Source organism: Coregonus clupeaformis, chromosome 1 (genome assembly GCF_020615455.1).
Source record: "Coregonus clupeaformis isolate EN_2021a chromosome 1, ASM2061545v1, whole genome shotgun sequence".
Taxonomy (NCBI): Eukaryota; Metazoa; Chordata; class Actinopteri; order Salmoniformes; family Salmonidae; genus Coregonus; species Coregonus clupeaformis.
Window position 1 is genome coordinate 17,029,286 of NC_059192.1, and position 17,926 is coordinate 17,047,211.

General features: G+C 43.9%; 1 protein-coding gene across 2 annotated transcripts in view; it reads right to left on the bottom strand.

The window, feature by feature from the left end:
* The window catches only part of LOC121577750 (cdc42 effector protein 4), a 33,186-nt gene extending 17,310 nt beyond the window's left edge, over window positions 1-15,876 (bottom strand). The window contains exon 1 of one of the 2 annotated variants that reach the window (XM_041891611.2): window positions 15,607-15,876. The gene's annotated coding sequence lies outside the window, so the exon portion shown is untranslated. Of the gene's footprint in view, window positions 1-15,208; window positions 15,333-15,606 lie in introns of those variants that run through there. The other variant, XM_041891621.2, reaches the window with a different exon arrangement.
* Between the last annotated feature and the right edge of the window lie 2,050 nt (window positions 15,877-17,926).

Here is a 17,926-nt window from a genome sequence, read left to right on the forward strand (position 1 = left end):
GAGGAGACCTGGCACCATCCCTATGGTGAAGCATGGTGGTGGCAGCATCATGCTGTAGGGATGTTTTCCAGTGGTGGGACTGGGAGACTAGTCAGGATCGAGGGAAAGATGAACGGAGCAAAGTACAGAGAGATCCTTGATAAAAACCTGCTCCAGAGACCTCAGGACCTCAGACTGGGACGGAGGTTCACCTTCCAACAGGACAACGACCCTAAGCACACAGCCAAGACAACGCAGGAGTGGCTTCGGGACAAGTCTCTGAATGTCCTTGACTGACCCAGCCAGTGCCCGGACTTGAACCCTATCTAACATCTCTGGAGAGACCTGAAAATAGCTGTGTAGCGACGCTCCCCATCCAACCTGACAGAGCTTGAGAGGATCTGCAGAGAAGAATGGGAGGAACTCCCCAAATACAGGTGTGCCAAGCTTGTAGCGTCATACCTAAGAAGACTCGAGGCTGTAATCGCTGCCAAAGGTGCTTCAACAAAGTACTGAGTAAAGGGTCTCTTTGGTCCTTTAAAAAACCTGCTGTATGTAAAATATTGTGTGATATAGCTTTGCAAATAAATAAATGTGACTCTGGATGACAACATAATGATGTTTGTTTCCAACATAAGGGCTGTTTTCCTAAAGAAGTTAAATCCGCTTGGTGTTTTGTTTCATAATGAGTATCACGATACTGGTATCGTCCTGGCCCTACAGTTTATGTTGAGCACCGTTTCACATCAGTGCAAAGTCTAGACAGCTAGAAACATTACTAAAAATGAAAGGCATTTGCTTCTTTGCCTAGGACGTCATGCGTGGGTATGAGTAGTCACTGGGGAATCCACTGAGCTGTATGGCCCATAATATGCTGCTCTACACACACATATACAGTGGTTCTAAGAACACAGCTGGGGGCTGGATTCCATCACGGTAATCTTTCAAATGCTGCTCACAGCTGGACTAGTCGAGAAGGCCACGCAGCCCATGCTTGCTAGCATTCCACAGCTACACTCCAGACTTAAAGAAACGCACATGACATCACAAATCTGTGTTTAACTTCAAATAATTTTCAGCAACTACTTAAATGGGTAGAGATGAGAGAGTTAATAGGATATATATAATATATTATATTATTAATAGGATTTTGCAATCTGTGTTTGAATCTGAGCATCATGCCAAAGCATTAGCCTAGCCAGCGATGGTGTCTTTGTGTAACAAACTTTAAGCACTCAAAGCGTCACATGACACCAGATCCAACTGGCAGCAAGGTCTATGAATGATTAACAGCATCTTATGTCACCCTCAGCCCCAGGGCACCAACAGAGAGAGGATATTTTCTCCTCATAGCATGGTTCCAGGAACTGTGGTGGATGCATAACGTGCAGGGCCGGCTCTAGCCTTTTGGGGGCCTCAAGCGAGACGTGGTGGGCAAAAGATTTTAGTGCCTGGTAACGTGGCCAGCCCAGTACAGCTAGGCTTGTCGCTATACTGTGAATCAGGCACATCCCCATCGACCTCTTACTCTGATAATCCCCCTGGTTCACAAACCACAATCCTCCAACTATGTTCCAATCATGTTCCAAACAGATTACGCTCTTCAAACCCTCTCTTCCTCAGAGGATGCACACACATAAGAGGTTTTGGAAATGTAATCCATGTACCCAAGTCAAGTCAATACTCCATCGCTCCTTCCTTTCACAGTTAGACCACCTAGGAGAGAAACAAGCACACACTGCAGTCCACAACCATAGTTTTATTTTGGGATCCTTTTAATTTTTCAAAGGAAAGACAGAGCGAGAACGTGACATATTCACTAGGCGGAAGGGAGGTTACTGGTGGTGTAATATGAATAGAGTTAGTGGACCTTACGCAACTGCAGAGTCACTGGAACATACTGTATGCCCAGTTAGATATTCAATTCTAACCTGGCATAGTCACATTTTAATTTACATTAATAATGTTATAGGCTGTTAACTGTTAATAAGATAAAGAAATAAACAGTTGACATCCTTGCGCCATAAGTTGCCAGCTCTATATCAACAACAAAAGTTTCCTTTCAGTATTCCACAACCATCACTCATACTACATGTTCCCAATATGTGTCAGCCATGTTCGTGTAACTCTATTTCAAATCAAATCAAAAAATGTTGTCACATGCGCCGAATACAACAGGTGTAAACCTAACCGTGAAATGCTTACTTACAAGCCCTTAACCAACAATGCAGTTAAGAAAATATTTACTAAATAAACTAAAGTAAAAAAATAAAAGAGCAACAATAAAATAACAATAATGAGGCTATATACAGGGGGTACCGGTACCGAGTCAATGTGCGGGGGTACAAGTTAGTCGAGGTAATATGTACATGTAGGTAGGGGTAAAGTGACTATGCATAGATAATAAACAGTGAGTAGCAGCAGTGTAAAAACAAAGGGGGGGAGGGTGGGGGCGGTCAATGCAAATAGTCCGGGTAACTATTGGATTAGCTGTTCAGCAGTCTTATGTCTTGGGGATAGAAGCTGTTAAGACGCCTTTTGGACCGAGACTTGGCACTCCGGTACCGCGTGCCATGCAGTATCAGAGAAAAGTCTATGAGTAGGGTGCTGGAGTCTTTGCCAATTTTTAGGGCCTTCCTCTGACACCGCCTGGTATAGAGGTCCTGGATGGCAGGAAGCTTGGCCCCAGTGATGTACTGGGCTGTACGCACTACCCTCTGTAGTGCCTTGCGGTCGGAGGCCGAGCAAACTTAATGGTGTTGGAGTCGTGCTTGGCCACGCAGTCATGGGTGAACAGGGAGTACAGTATAATTCTGTTAGACACGGAATATTACATTACCCATGTTATTATCACATCTGGATGGTGCCTTGTTCTGTTCATGTGTTGCATGGTGCTGGTAGTGTCTGGATGAACCAGGTTACCGGAGGAGAATCATTCCACTGTGAAGGCTTAAACCCTGTTATAAACTTTCCACCTAAAGCTTGTACACTCAAGCCTGTGAGTTCATAATTGTGTTATCCTAAAAAAAGCCTCTCTATATTCCAAAAGACATGTCCATGTATTCCTTTGCCACATTCTTACTATTAGAGTGAAACACTACAACTAGACTAATCAATTTAACCAATGAGAGCATCCCTATTTTGTTTAACTAATCCCCCATCCCTCCCCCATTGTTCACACACCTTGAGAAACATCTCACTGTGAACTCATTCCCACCCCCTTCAACTCACACGTCACAACACTGCATCCATGCCTAACTTATTTACCCACCATCCTCTACTCTGAGCACAGTGTGAACTCATGACCTCCTCCTCTCCTCTCATCTCTTCACCAGGCCCTGGACTAAAACCCTGCATCTTACACTACAGGTTAAGTATCTTCATGTTTTGATGCATAGACCTATTCCGTCTTGCAAGTTAAATAAAAACCATCCAATTTCCAGGAAATGTCCAACCATATCCTATATAAGGTGAATTCAGGGTGATGTACGTAGGCAGCGTTGTAGAATGATGTCTATATCATATCAAGTATAATCTGATAATGGCCATGTAAACAGAACAGTCATTCTGGACGCAGGCTAACCCACTGCTCAGTGTCACATGTACAGAAATACTTGTCGTAGTCAACATAACCCGTTGTTCCAGTTTCTCTTCATAACCAATGGGTTGGTATGTTATCTGATGGGGCGGCCTTCATATGACTAATGAGAGCGAGAAAGCACTACGGAAGGAGAGAGAAAGAGAAATGGAGAGATACCCCTCCCTATATTGTGAAATGGTGTTGTCAGCTCCTGGTCCACACTGAAGCGTCTAACTATCAGCAAACAGACTGTGAATAACTACAGTACATAACATATATGCGGTCCTCTGTAGCTCAGCTGGTAGAGCATGGCGCTTGTAACGACAAGGTAGTGGGTTCGATCCCCGGGACCACCCATACACAAAAATGTATGCACGCACGACTGTAAGTCGCTTTGGATAAAAGCGTCTGCTAAATGGCATATTATTATTATTATATAGTGGGAGGTCTTGGGTCAATCCCCTATGGGGTGGTCCACAATAATGGTAGTCCACAGCAACGCTCGCTCAATGTGTTCACGTCACAGAATAAGTGAGAAAAACGTTGAAATAGCTCAAAGTTTTAACAGGTCATGATACGCATTGGTTTAAAAACAATTACATCTGTATTGGCTATGTTCCGGCTAAGTATCAACAGTGAGAGCTGTAAAAGACATGGCTATCCTGACCCTGATGACAGGTCAATAGCCTGTGAGGTAACATGAGGCAACTCACTAACACTCAACACACCTTCAGCCTTCAGCATGGCGTCAGGATGACGGTAAGAGGGAGATATAGTAACACTATCATTGTCCCTGTCTGTGTGGGCTACCTGATTAATACATTATCCCTGTCTGTGTGGGTTGTGGGCTACCTGATGAATACATTATACCTGTCTGTGTGAGCTACCTGATTAATACATTATCCCTGTCTGTGTGGGCTACCTGATTAATACATTATCCTTGTCTATGCGGGCTGTGGGCTACCTGATTAATACATTATCCCTGTCTGTGTGGGTTGTGGGCTACCTGATTAATACATTATCCCTGTCTGTGTGAGCTACCTGATTAATACATTATCCCTGTCTGTGTGGGCTACCTGATTAATACATTATCCCTGTCTGTGCTGGCCGTGGGCTACCTGATTAATACATTATCCCTGTCTGTGTGGGTTGTGGGCTACCTGATTAATACATTATCCCTGTCTGTGTGGGCTACCTGATTAATACATTATCCCTGTCTGTGTGGGCTACCTGATTAATACATTATCCCAGTCTGTGTGGGCGGTGGGCTACCTGATTAATACATTATCCCTGTCTGTGTGGGCTGTGGGCTACCTTATTAATACATTATCCCTGGCTGTGTGGGCTACCTTATTAATACATTATCCCTGTCGGTGTGGGCTACCTGATTAATACATTATCCCTGCCTGTGTGGGCTACCTGATTGATACATTATCCCTGTCTGTGTGGGCTACCTGATTAATACATTATCCCTGACTCTGTGTGGGTTGTGGGCTACCTGATCAATAAATTATCCATGTCTATGTGTGGACTGTGGGCTACCTGATTCATACATTATCCCTGTCTGTGTGGGCTGTGGGCTACCTGATTAATACAGGAGGTTAGTGCACAGCATGGTGAAGTGATGTAGGACAGCTGACTGGGTAAATAGACCCACCTCAGCAGGAACGGTACGTGACCCACCGAACAGGCCTCACACACACACACACACACACACACACACACACACACACACACACACACACACACACACACACACACACACACACACACACACACACACACACACACACACACACACACAATACCCAGGAGGATTAAGTGGAGTATGTTTAACAAGGGAACATAAAGCCAGCATGCCTCAACCAGACAGCATCCCTCAGCCAGACAGCATCCCTCAACCAGCCACCAGCCAGCATGCCTCAACCAGCCAGCATCCCTCAACCAGCCACCAGCCAGCATGCCTCAACCAGCCACCAGCCAGCATGCCTCAACCAGCCACCAGCCAGCATGCCTCAACCAACCACCAGCCAGCATGCCTCAACCAGCCACCAGCCAGCATGCCTCAACCAGCCACCAGCCAGCATGCCTCAACCAACCACCAGCCAGCATGCCTCAACCAGCCACCAGCCAGCATGCCTCAACCAGCCACCAGCCAGCATGCCTCAACCAGCCACCAGCCAGCATGCCTCAACCAACCACCAGCCAGCATGCCTCAACCAGCCAGCATGCCTCAACCAGCCAGCAGTGTGTTGCTCTACTCTGTGTGAGAGCTCTCTCCCTCTTGACCAAAAACACCCCTACCCTCCACAATATCAATTTCCCCCCTGCGTCAGGCTCCAAATCATCTCATTTAACTCATGGTTGGTTTGTTGTGGTTCATCTCTTGTTATCTCCCCACCACAGCTCTGCTAACTACCCTGCCCTCCCCTTGTGGAATAACAGGGACTTTCTAAAGGAAAGACATGGATGGGGCACCAAAAAGAAACACACCCTCATAACAGCATTTTCAAACTGTCATTAGCCTCTACAGAGAGGCACAGAGGGGGATTGTGTGTGTGTGTGTGTGTGTGATTAATCAGTGAACCTCTCCCTCCCCCCCAGCAGCAGCCAGGAGAATACAGGCCAGGCTCAACACAACAGGCTAACAGCTGCTCCACAACTGATGGAGAGAGGTTCTGTTGAGGATCATTTTATATGAAAGGAGAGGCTGGAACCCAAACCTCATTACATTAGAACAGATGCCCATACCATTGCCAGAATTAGGCTACAGTTTCCATTCACTCCTGTAGTAGGAACAGGACCGTCATGACAAATGTCCCATTTCCCTAAACCATAGGCGTACTTTGTGCCTACAATATTACTGGACAATGGAACATTGATTGGAGCTAATTTTCAACATTCTAAATGGCAATACATTTTTTCCCTCCAAATGGGAGAGCCATGTGCAAACAGAGTGCTGACCCATGATGGCTCTGCCTATCTGTACCCCACAGAGTGAGCGGAGCGGCAGCTGGAGAGGATGTGTCAAATCACCAGAAAGATTAGCAGATACCAGCGTAGGACAGGGCAGAATCGGTTCAGCCAACGCAGCAGTTACTGCTGATAAACACACACAGTTACAGTGGAAGTCACAGGGTAGGGAGCTCCGACTGAGCAGCGCTCTCTAATTGACTAGATGAGATAATAAACAGCATGGTGCTCTCTTCTACAACACCACCACAAAGACCACACACACAGCCTCTCAAACATCTCTCTACACACACAGCTTCTCAAACATCTCTCTACACACACAGCTTCTCAAACATCTCTACTCACACAGCCTCTCAAACATCTCTCTACTCACACAGCCTCTCAAACATCTCTCTATTCACACAGCCTCTGAAACATAATAATAATATGCCATTTAGCAGACGCTTTTATCCAAAGCGACTTACATTCATGCGTGCATCCATTTTTGTGTATGGGTGGTCCCGGGGATCGAACCCACTACCCTGGCGTTACAAGCACCGTGCTCTACCAGCTAAGCTACAGAGGACCACTCTTTACTACAGTCATAATACAGATTCACAGCAGTTTGATAAGCTGAAAAACACATCACATTAAATAGGCTGTCTGAGTGAGAGGCTGGCACAAACACAACACTGCACCGTAACACGCATCTTTAGGTTGATTACATCCCTGCTAAATTTAGCAGGATACACTGACTGGTGTCTTTTCACGGCTGACTGATTCGGTTTGAGTGTGTGTGTCTCCTTCCCAGTGACTTTACCGGAAGGCCCAGTTCAGGGCATTTGCTTGGGGAGGACACATTGCAAGGGGAGGATGGGGGAATAAGACACATCTGCTAGAGGAGGATGGGGGAATTAAGACACATCTGCTAGGGGAGGATGGGGGAATAGGACACATCTGCTAGGGGAGGATGGGGGAATAGGACACATCTGCTAGAGGAGGATGGGGGAATAGGACACATCTGCTAGAGGAGGATGGGGGAATAGGACACATCTGCTAGAGGAGGATGGGGGAATAGGACACATCTGCTAGAGGAGGATGGGGGAATAGGACACATCTGCTAGAGGAGGATGGGGGAATAGGACACATCTGCTAGAGGAGGATGGGGGAATAGGACACATCTGCTAGGGGAGGATGGGGGAATAGGACACATCTGCTAGAGGAGGATGGGGGAATAGGACACATCTGCTAGAGGAGGATGGGGGAATAGGACACATCTGCTAGAGGAGGATGGGGGGAATAGGACACATCTGCTAGAGGAGGATGGGGGAATAGGACACATCTGCTAGAGGAGGATGGGGGAATAGGACACATCTGCTAGGGGAGGATGGGGGAATAGGACACATCTGCTAGAGGAGGATGGGGGAATAGGACACATCTGCTAGAGGAGGATGGGGGAATAGGACACATCTGCTAGGGGAGGATGGGGGAATAGGACACATCTGCTAGAGGAGGATGGGGGAATAGGACACATCTGCTAGAGGAGGATGTAAGTCGCTTAGAGAGCGCTGCACCATGGGACAACGCAGCCGTCATACCGCTCAGGAAGGAGAAGCGTTCTGTCTCCTAGAGATGAACGTACTTTTTCCGACTTCAACTGTATCTAATAGAACACAGAGGGGTTTTGTTAATGGAAGCCTCTATCATTCAAATTAATTTTAGTGTGGTGTACCGCAGGGTAGCTGGCTAGGGCCATTATTGTTTTCACTAACAACCTTCCACTGACCTTGAATAAAGCCTGTGTGTCTATGTACGCTGACGACTCAACAGTATACACGTCGGCTGCAACAGTAAAATACATAACTGACACCCTTAACATAGAGCTCCAGTTAGTTTTAGAATGGGTAACTAGCAATAGGCTGGTGCTATATATATAAAAAAAAACTAAAAGCATACTTTTTGGGACAAATCACTCGCTCAACGCTAAACCTAGTTTAGATCTATTGTTGAATAATGTGCCTATTGAGCAAGTTGAGGAGACTAAACTGCTCGTGTCACCCTAGATAGCAAGCTGTCATGGTCAAAACATAGACTCAATGGATGCTAAAATGGAAAGAGGTCTGTCCATGATAGGGCGTTGCTCTGCCTTCTTGACACCTCAGTCGACCAGACAGGTCCTACAGGCCCTAGTTTTGTCGCATCTGGACTACTGCCCAGCTGTGTGGTCATAGGAGAAGGACATAGGAAAATTGCAGTTGATCCAGAACAAAGCAGCACATATCGCACTTATATGTACACGGAGGGAAAGTGTCAGTAACATGCATGTCAGTCTCTCATAGCTCAAAGTTGAGAAGAGATTGACTGCATCACTATTGGTCTTTGTGCAAGGTATTGATGTGTTGAAAGTACCAAACTGTCTGTTCAAGCAGTTACCACACAGTTTGGACAGTCATCGGTACAACACAAGACATGCAACCAGAGGTCTGTTCACTGTCCCCAGGTTAAGAACAGAGGCTGGGAAACACACAGTATTAAATAGAGCCATGACTACATGGAACTCTCTGCCACCCCAGGTAACTCAAGCTAGCAATAAAACCAGTTTATTTTTTTAAACAGATAAAAGAACACCTTACTGCACAAAGGGGACTGTAAAGAGACACCGCTTTTTTATATATCCTGTATTGTAATTTCCACTATACTATTTATTAGACCTAGATATTGTGTGTGTGTACTGATATGTAGGCTATGTGTGATGTTTTACATTTATGTATTTCAGTCCTTGTGGGGATCCTAATAAATACCAATACAAAAATCATGTTAAACACTATTATTGCACACAAGAGTGATTCCATGCATCTTATTATGTGACTTGTTAAGCACATTTTTACTGCTGGACTTATTTAATAAATAACATAATTCCACTTTGACATTATGGGGTATTGTGTGTAGGCCAGAGACACAAAATAATGTTAAATTCAGACTGTAACACAACAAAATGTGGAAAAAGTCAATGGGTGTGAACACTTTCTGAAGGCACTGTATTTGTAGATGAGTGATTCTTCACAGTCAGACTAAAACGTCAAACACACACTTTCTCTCACAGTTCACACACACACACACACACACAGTCTGTCCCTATAGACTTAGAATAGCACCAAGCCAGCGGAACTGAAGAACCAACAACGTCACAGATCACAATGGACCCAAATCAACAAGAAACAAAGCAATGCTTTCAGTGTAAAGGGAGACAGGAGCCAAACCCTAACAGGGTTCCACACCCAGGATACAGACACACACACACACACAGCACATTGGGCCATCTCCTGAGAACTGACTCAGTAGACATGGCAGGCCAGTCCAGCCCAGAACACCCTCTATTCACCTAGAGTAAAAAGCATGGCCAGGATACTGCTGACAGATAAAGGACTATTAGAGATATGAATATCAGGGTATTGTGTTACTTCTATAGACCAGCCCAGTGGTCTAGGAGTCACAGGATGGATCGGCTCTCTAATGGAGTGGCCAAGGCTAGCACAGAGGAGAAGCCAAAGGAGGAATGCCATCATCTTTCCCCAGCGGCCGTAGCCTAAGCTTGAGAGATACAGAGCAAAGGGAGAGAACGGAGGGAGGGAACGGAGGGAGGGAACAGAGGGAGGGAACAATGGAGAACCACTGAACTGTGAACAGGCCAGAGCATCTCTCTCTCTGACCGACAGACCAGCTGCACATGGCACACCACTCAGCACAATGTCTGTTTTGAATACATAGGACTCCTCTAGTGTCTAGTCTACGGTATTGCCCAAATGCCCAACTACTAGGCCAGTCAAAGCAGTGTGTCAGAGCCAGAGGTGAAGGGAATTAATGCAATCAAGGTTAATGGTTAACCATGTCTCCATTGAGACCTTTATCAAAGCAGACACAGACGACTAAGTCCGACCAGAAGGAGGGACAATTCAACTTGCAATCCAATATCTACAAAGTGTAAACACTGCAACATAATTTACATATTGTAAAGACCGTGAGAACACAAACACTCCCCTAAAACATTGTTAGATGTGTTGAAGAGAAAAGCGACTGATGACGCCTCAGACTGAGCCTTGGGAATGTGACTCACCATGAGAAAATTACAGGATTTCTAATATTTTATTTTGAGCTCAGACATGCTAATGAAGGTATTATCAGGTAATATTTTCTGAAATTTCACAGCTTCTCCACGTCCATTCTCTAAACGCTTGTCATTCAAACCCAGGTTTCAGGGTAAAAACTGTACTGTAGAAGCTATTTGTGCAAAATGAGACAAGATTGAAAGTGCTTCAGTGGGGTTGGGCGAAATTTGGGGAGACCTCTATGATATGCTACTCCAAATATCGCAATATCTGATACAATCATTTTGTGTCGGTAATGACTAGATCATTCTAGACTGTGCAATTTTTGTTTTTATTTATGATAGTCTCATTAAATAATGTGAGTATGGCGGGAGAAAAAAAAGGCTTAGTTAATTAACTTAGACTTGATATTCAACATATTGATACAGACTGATAAAACTGCACAGTTTTGATTTGTAGAGTTCAAATCGAGTACAGTCTTGCACTACAGTCTATCACAATATTCGATTTAATCATCCATCGGCCCAACCCTACGCTACAACCAGTAGAACAAATCCATCTTGTCAAGGAGAAGCTGAACAAATCAGCCTGGAGTGTTGTTGAACCACAGAGGCATACATTTACAGTCAAACCGGTTATTTATCTCTGCATTTGTCAAATTGTATGGAAAGTAACCAACGCAGGTATGCTTTTGGAATGCACAGTACAGTATCAGGTGCATCTCAACACAGCAAGAAGAGCCAGCTTCTGACTGAGTATCAGCCTACCTATACCTGGCTAAACACTGTCCTTTAAGGCCCAGGCCATTTGATGGGGTTGTAACCCACTCCACTAGGGTTACAGATCAACAGGAGAACCCTGTAGGTAGCTCAGAGGAGGGTCATAGGATTACAACCTAGTGACGACAAGAGCTGAAATGCGGATGCCTTTCAGAGTTAGCTAGCTACAATATCAGCTAACAGGGTCCAGGCCACTTCAGAAACATTCGACAAAACTCCAGCATGCGAAGTTAGCTAAGGCCCATAAAAACTATAAAGTTCAACAGGTAAAGTTCAAACCCCAAGAAAGTATAAAGACATCCATTTTAATGTGAAACTGCTTCTTACTTCCATGTTGAAAAGGGTTCAGAGAAGTTTATGTCCTCAGCCAGACGTGTCTAAGTTAAAAGGCATCTGCTTCCCGTTCAGGAGAAAGGTAGTTCCTGTAACTTTGCCAGACACAATATCCCTTCTCTGGGACTCCAGTACTGTCCAAGATCAACAGGAAGGAAAATAACCAAGATGAGTAACCTGCTATCAACCACAAGAATGTGTGCACACACACACTAAAGGCTATAGCTGGGGTATTCAAATCTTACCCTAGGAGGTCCGGAGTACTGCTGGTTTTCTGTTCGACCTGATAATTAAAAGTGCACCCACCTTGTGTTCCAGGTCTAAATCAGTCATTGATTAGAGGGGAAGAATTAACAAAAGCAGCAGAACTGGATTCGAGGTCCAGATTTGAATTTGAGGGGCCTATAGCCTAAACTGGCTATTCAAGTCACACAAGGTTTCAACGGTTTAGAAAGGTTGAATTATCCATATTGAATTACCAAAGAGAGTTTAGACCTCGTCACCCACTGACACCCAATCCAGCCAACGTGTGTATAAAAATATCTCTAGATTTATGTGTCTTGAGTTCTGCGTGGATATAAAGGTCACTGGGTTGAACTTTCACCTGTGGGTCAAAGGCTTGCATCACGAGGACTGATTGAGCCAACAACCTCGGGATAATAAAATGGCATAACTAAAATGTATTGTTAAAAGATTGAATGGCCATTTAAATCATATTTGTGATTATGAGACCTATGGGCCTACATCACATTGGGAGCCCTAGACAGAGAGGCCTACATCACATTGGGAGCCCTAGACAGAGGCCAGACCTATTGGTTCTGATGGGCTGCAGAGTCTGTAGCAAAAGCAACTGGACCCTTCAGGCCCAAATGGCAAGTCTTCCTCTAATCATACCCAGTCTCCTATTGGCAGTTACTGGGGTGAAGGGAGGGAGAGAGGGAGGGAGGGAGGGAGGTAGGTGGACTGCAGCAAACTCAAACAATTTAAATTTCCTGCCTGTTTTAGAGGGGTTACAGGCAGATCGACACATGATGCACACAAGAACACTACATAGTCCACACATGATGCACACAAGAACACTACATAGTCACACATGATGCACACAAGAACACTACATAGTCCACACATGATGCACACAAGAACACTACATAGTCCACACATGATGCACACAAGAACACTACATAGTCCACACAAATAGGCTACACAAACAATTGAACACGGAAAACCATTAGTCAAATTGGTCTAATGTTGCAGCTAATGAGAATCGGTGTACAGCCTTAAAAATCATCCTGAGGACCTGCGACTAACTGAACTCACAGTTGAATCGCTGGGGAATTTGTTTGGCAACTCTAGAAATTCGACACAATCTGACTGTGAAATACGCCTGAAGTCAGCTGTTTTTTACGAGAAGCAGCCTGTCTTCAATGTGTCTGAATCCTCCCTCCCTCCCTCCAGTCTGCAGCAGTATGACCTCAGAGTAGTGCAGAGCAGAACTGGGCAGGTAGCCAGCAGGAGCCTCTGCCTTCACAACACACAGACCAGCAGGCAGCAGGCCCCAGGCAGCTATAAAGAAGCTAGCATCTCCGATGGCAGATAATAGATTGTGAGGAATGATCGCTGGCAGCACTGGGAGACCCAGAGAGGCTTTTGAAACTATACAGATTTGAGGAGGGGTCTGGAGTGTGCACCAACTGAGAGGAGAGCAGGGGGAGGAAGAGAGTGATAGACAGGGTTGGGGTCCCAACATCTGAGGGCAAAGGTCAGAGGCTGTCTGCTCTGCAGTGCAACCCAACACAAAGCCAAGCTCATATGTCAACATGTCTCAATAATTTTGTTTAGAATAACATTTGCTACAAGAAGGGAGGTATAATCACTGAACTTTGAAAAAAAAATTGAGAAAAGTATTGAGAAAATAAATGGAAATCCTAGCGGAAGTTAGAGGCTTTACTAGTGGTTGATGCTGTTTACAGTACTTAGCCTATACATGACTCAAATGCCTAGATGCAACACAATACCACTTCCTGTAATTATCCATCAGGTCCAATCAAAATCACTCGGCTGATGTGATACGTCCTCCCGAGTGGCACAGTAGTCTAAGGCACTGCATCGCAGTGCTAGCTGTGCCACTAGAGATCCTGGTTCGAATCCAGGCTCTGTCGTAGCCGGCTGTGACCGGGAGACCCATGGGGCGGTGCACAATTGGCCCAGCGTCGTCCAGGGTAGGGGAGGGAATGGCCGGCAGGGATGTAGCTCAGTTGGTAGAGCATGGCGTTTGCAATGCCAGGGTTGTGGTAAAAATAATGTAATAAAATAAAATAATGTATGCACTCACTAACTGTAAGTCGCTCTGTATAAGAGCGTCTGCTAAATTACAACAACAAAAAAATGATGTAATACAGTGACACCCATCTACTGAGGAAAGAGTGGCGTGCCAAATATGATAACAGGCTCAGGGCACAGAGGTAATGAACTGGAAAATATAACATTTGGCAAGGGAAGAGGGGGTGAAAGAGAGGGGAGGTGAAAGACAGAGAGAGGATAGAGGTCCTCTGTAGCTCAATTGGTAGAGCATGGTGCTTGTAACACCAGGGTAGTGGGTTTGATCCCCGGGACCACCCATACGTAAAAATGTATGCACACATGACTGTAAGTTGCTTTGGATAAAAGCGTCTGCTAAATGGCATATTATAGAGGGGGAAAGAGAGAGCGGGGGGAAGAGAGAGATGGGAGGGAGGATGATAATCTGGGAAAGGTTTTAATAATAGTAAACACAAGCATCAACTCAGTACTGTCAGACAGAATAACTCCAGGCTAGTTTGTTAGCTTTAGTATACTTCTAATCATGTTAAAATGTCATGGGATGGATGATGATGCTCAATGTTTTCCCATGTAGAGTAATGATAATGTAACCTGTCTTCCTATTGGAGCACTGACGCAATACACCCCATCTGCTATTTTCAGATCAAGTCCTACAGGACATTCTATCTACAATATTAGGGAACTAGTTATTCGGAGCCTTTATGTTTTTCCTCCCAGTAAACCACTTCATAATCGCAAATAAATAAACATTGCATTTAAGCCTCTTTACAGCCTCTTTTATGCTAAATTTAGTCCATCAAAAAGAGGAGGAATCGAAAAGAGGAGGAAAGTCCGTCAAATTCCTTGCATCGCTCGGTCAGATCTGTCCTGCCAAGATTTCAAAACAGCACGATGGTATCCATACCGCGCTGTAGCATGTGGAAACGGCCGGGCGCGGGATGGCAGAACTCACAACAATAGCTTTACTGGTCACATATTTTCAGCTTCAATTAATGCAGCCAGCACACGATACAATAGAAGTAACAAAGATGGGCCTAAGCAATACACACATTAACCAAATAGGTCATTGATTTCAAGTGGCAGGCAACAACTTTCAGACAGGCAGATCACCCAAGGCGATGTTCAATTGTTGTAATGATGGGGGTCTTGTCGAAACTAACCTTTTTAAACACACTGAATAGGTCTTCATCTGCGGTGGGTTGAGTTACAGACATCATGGTTACAGCCTGTATGGTTGTGAGTTTTGAACGCACAGTAAACTGCGCTCTCCTATATAGAGGAACCAGCCAGCTAACTGCCCCTACACTACGAGACTGCAAGTCGCTAAGATTGTCCCACACACATATTTTACATTCAAATGAGATGTAAATCCTTCTTTTTCCTTTTACCAACGTTGTCCCCTGATTCAATAGTAAAGCTATTTGAACGTTGTATGAAATATGTTTAAGCGTTATGATCGTCAATAATAATTCAATAAAAAATGTAATAAAGACAAATGTAATCAAGCCAATACTCAGCAGTTCAAATCACACAATTACAAATATACCCAAAATGTTACCTTGATTTCTGGTAGTCCAGACTGGGAAATTGAATAAAATAAAGTTGAATTTTAAAATCGCACCCTGAACAGAGCAGGATTAGGCTAAAGACACAACCTCTTTTAAATGACAAAGGATCCCGTCCTTTTACAGAATACGATATCATTAAAATCGTTTCTGAATCTGACTACTTCATCATTTCCCACGAGCCCAACATTAAGGTAGGCTATGTTATCGGTCAACAGTCCTAATGTAGCCTACGTCCGTCCGGTCTTCAGCGCTGTGGCGCACATCACACTGAACAGTCAGAGAGAAAGAGGCGAAGCGAGAGGGATAACGTCAACTGGGCCCAAAATCTGTTTTCTCCAACAGGTGGCGTTTTTTCGTTTGTTTCCGCTCACGAAGCCAGGAGTTTTTGTGTGGAGGTGTCGAATTTGGTCAACTAAAAAATGTAATGGCTTATTTGCTCCGTGTGGCTTATTTGATCGAATATAAGTTTCGTAATATTTAGGTTGTTACGAGTGTACTGATATAAGTAGGACACGTGACATCCCGGCAACTTTGAGAAAAAAAACATTTTATTTTAGTTGTGCCTGTCGTTCACACGCGTATCTGCCCTCTCATTGGCTAGAATGGTCCCACCTGATCTTGTCTCCTGACCGCCTTCCATTTTTGAAGACATTTCTTTCCATTGTCAGAGCGGTCACTAGAGAATCTGGCCAATATAATGGAGAATCTGTGGAGCTGTCCTTTCCACTACTTTCTCTGAGCTCACCACCTCGCCCACCTCCTGTCGCGGTTTAAAGGGCCAGTACACAATTTACTGACTGTCACAAAGGAATAGATTTGTATCAAGTTAGACCATGGGTATTCAACCTGAGGTGAAATACTGCAGCGGGTCTGCGAAAATACATAGAAAAAAAAAAAAACATAAGTGGAAAAATATGTATTTTATTTCAAGGTTTTTATGAATATTGCTAGCAAAAACAAAATTCTAATTGCATACCTACTGTACAAAAGAGGAGAATAACTAATACCTAATACCAGTACCACCGGCTGCTGATAAGCTTTCTTGACGTGGAAGTTCATTTTTGCCAACACATGGCTAACCTTTGTTTAACCAGCTAAACAGCTGCAATTAGCGGAAATCACAGGAGGTTGGTGGCACCTTAATTGGGGAGGATAGGTCCCTGCAGCAACAAAAGGTTAATCATCTTCATAATCACCATATTCACCAACATCACCATCATCATCATCATCATCATCATATTAACACATGCACCAAATAGTAATTTAGAGAAAGCAGGCGACCAGAACAGTTTGTAATTTATTTACTTTTTTTATTTAGAAAATAATGTATTTTGGTCATCATCACATCAGGTCAACTCAGTATCATGCCCAGAGCCAGTAAAGCATCAGAACACCTTCAAGTGATTCTGTTTTTCTCATCATAGTCTAATAAAGAATATATTTCATCACACAGAATACATTGTTGACACTAAAACACACAATATATTACAATAAGTCCTGGTAGATACTATAGGTATGCGTGCCATTTGGGTCGTTCTGAAGGTCCCATAGTCAGATCTACCACTGTGTCTAGTAGCTGATTGAAATGTTTTTTCCCCTGGCACAGTATGACAACATGATAACAAAAATATATTCTGAGAGAATATTGATGATCTCTGGAGGCTTGATATCATCAAAGCTATGTATGTTGTATTGTTTCATAACCTTCTGTCAAAACGATCAGCATAATTGTTAAATCAATCGTGAGTGAATCATAAAAAAAATTGAATTTATATAAGAGGAAAACACTAAAGCAAAAAAGAAAATGTGACACTGTTGATTTAATCACTTTTCAATTGAATTACATTATTCTTTCATGTCGGACACAGCAAAATGTCTATCCTCTTAATTAGCCACCCATAGTGATGTATGTGACAATACATATTGTATATCAAAATAATAATACAAATGTAATTTTCTTTGCATCTCAATATATATATATATAAATTGGTTTTGGGTTATTAGTTGCACACAGACATTTTGATTATTTGATGGTTTGATATAGGGGAGAGGGACACCCAGATATAGTGACGTAGAACACCCATAAACCAACCCATAGAAAAATATAAGTATTATATATAAATATACTGTATTTCTTAAAATATTTGTTTTCACAAAAGTAGTGCACTGGGCCTTTACTAGTCCTGTATTAGCGGACCTATTTAGCCGTCTGCCGTGCATGCAAACAAATAATAATTACTACCGCTTGCAGTGCGGAAGGCAAGAGAACGGTTTTTGACTAGGGTGGCTGAAGTCTTTGACAATCTTTAG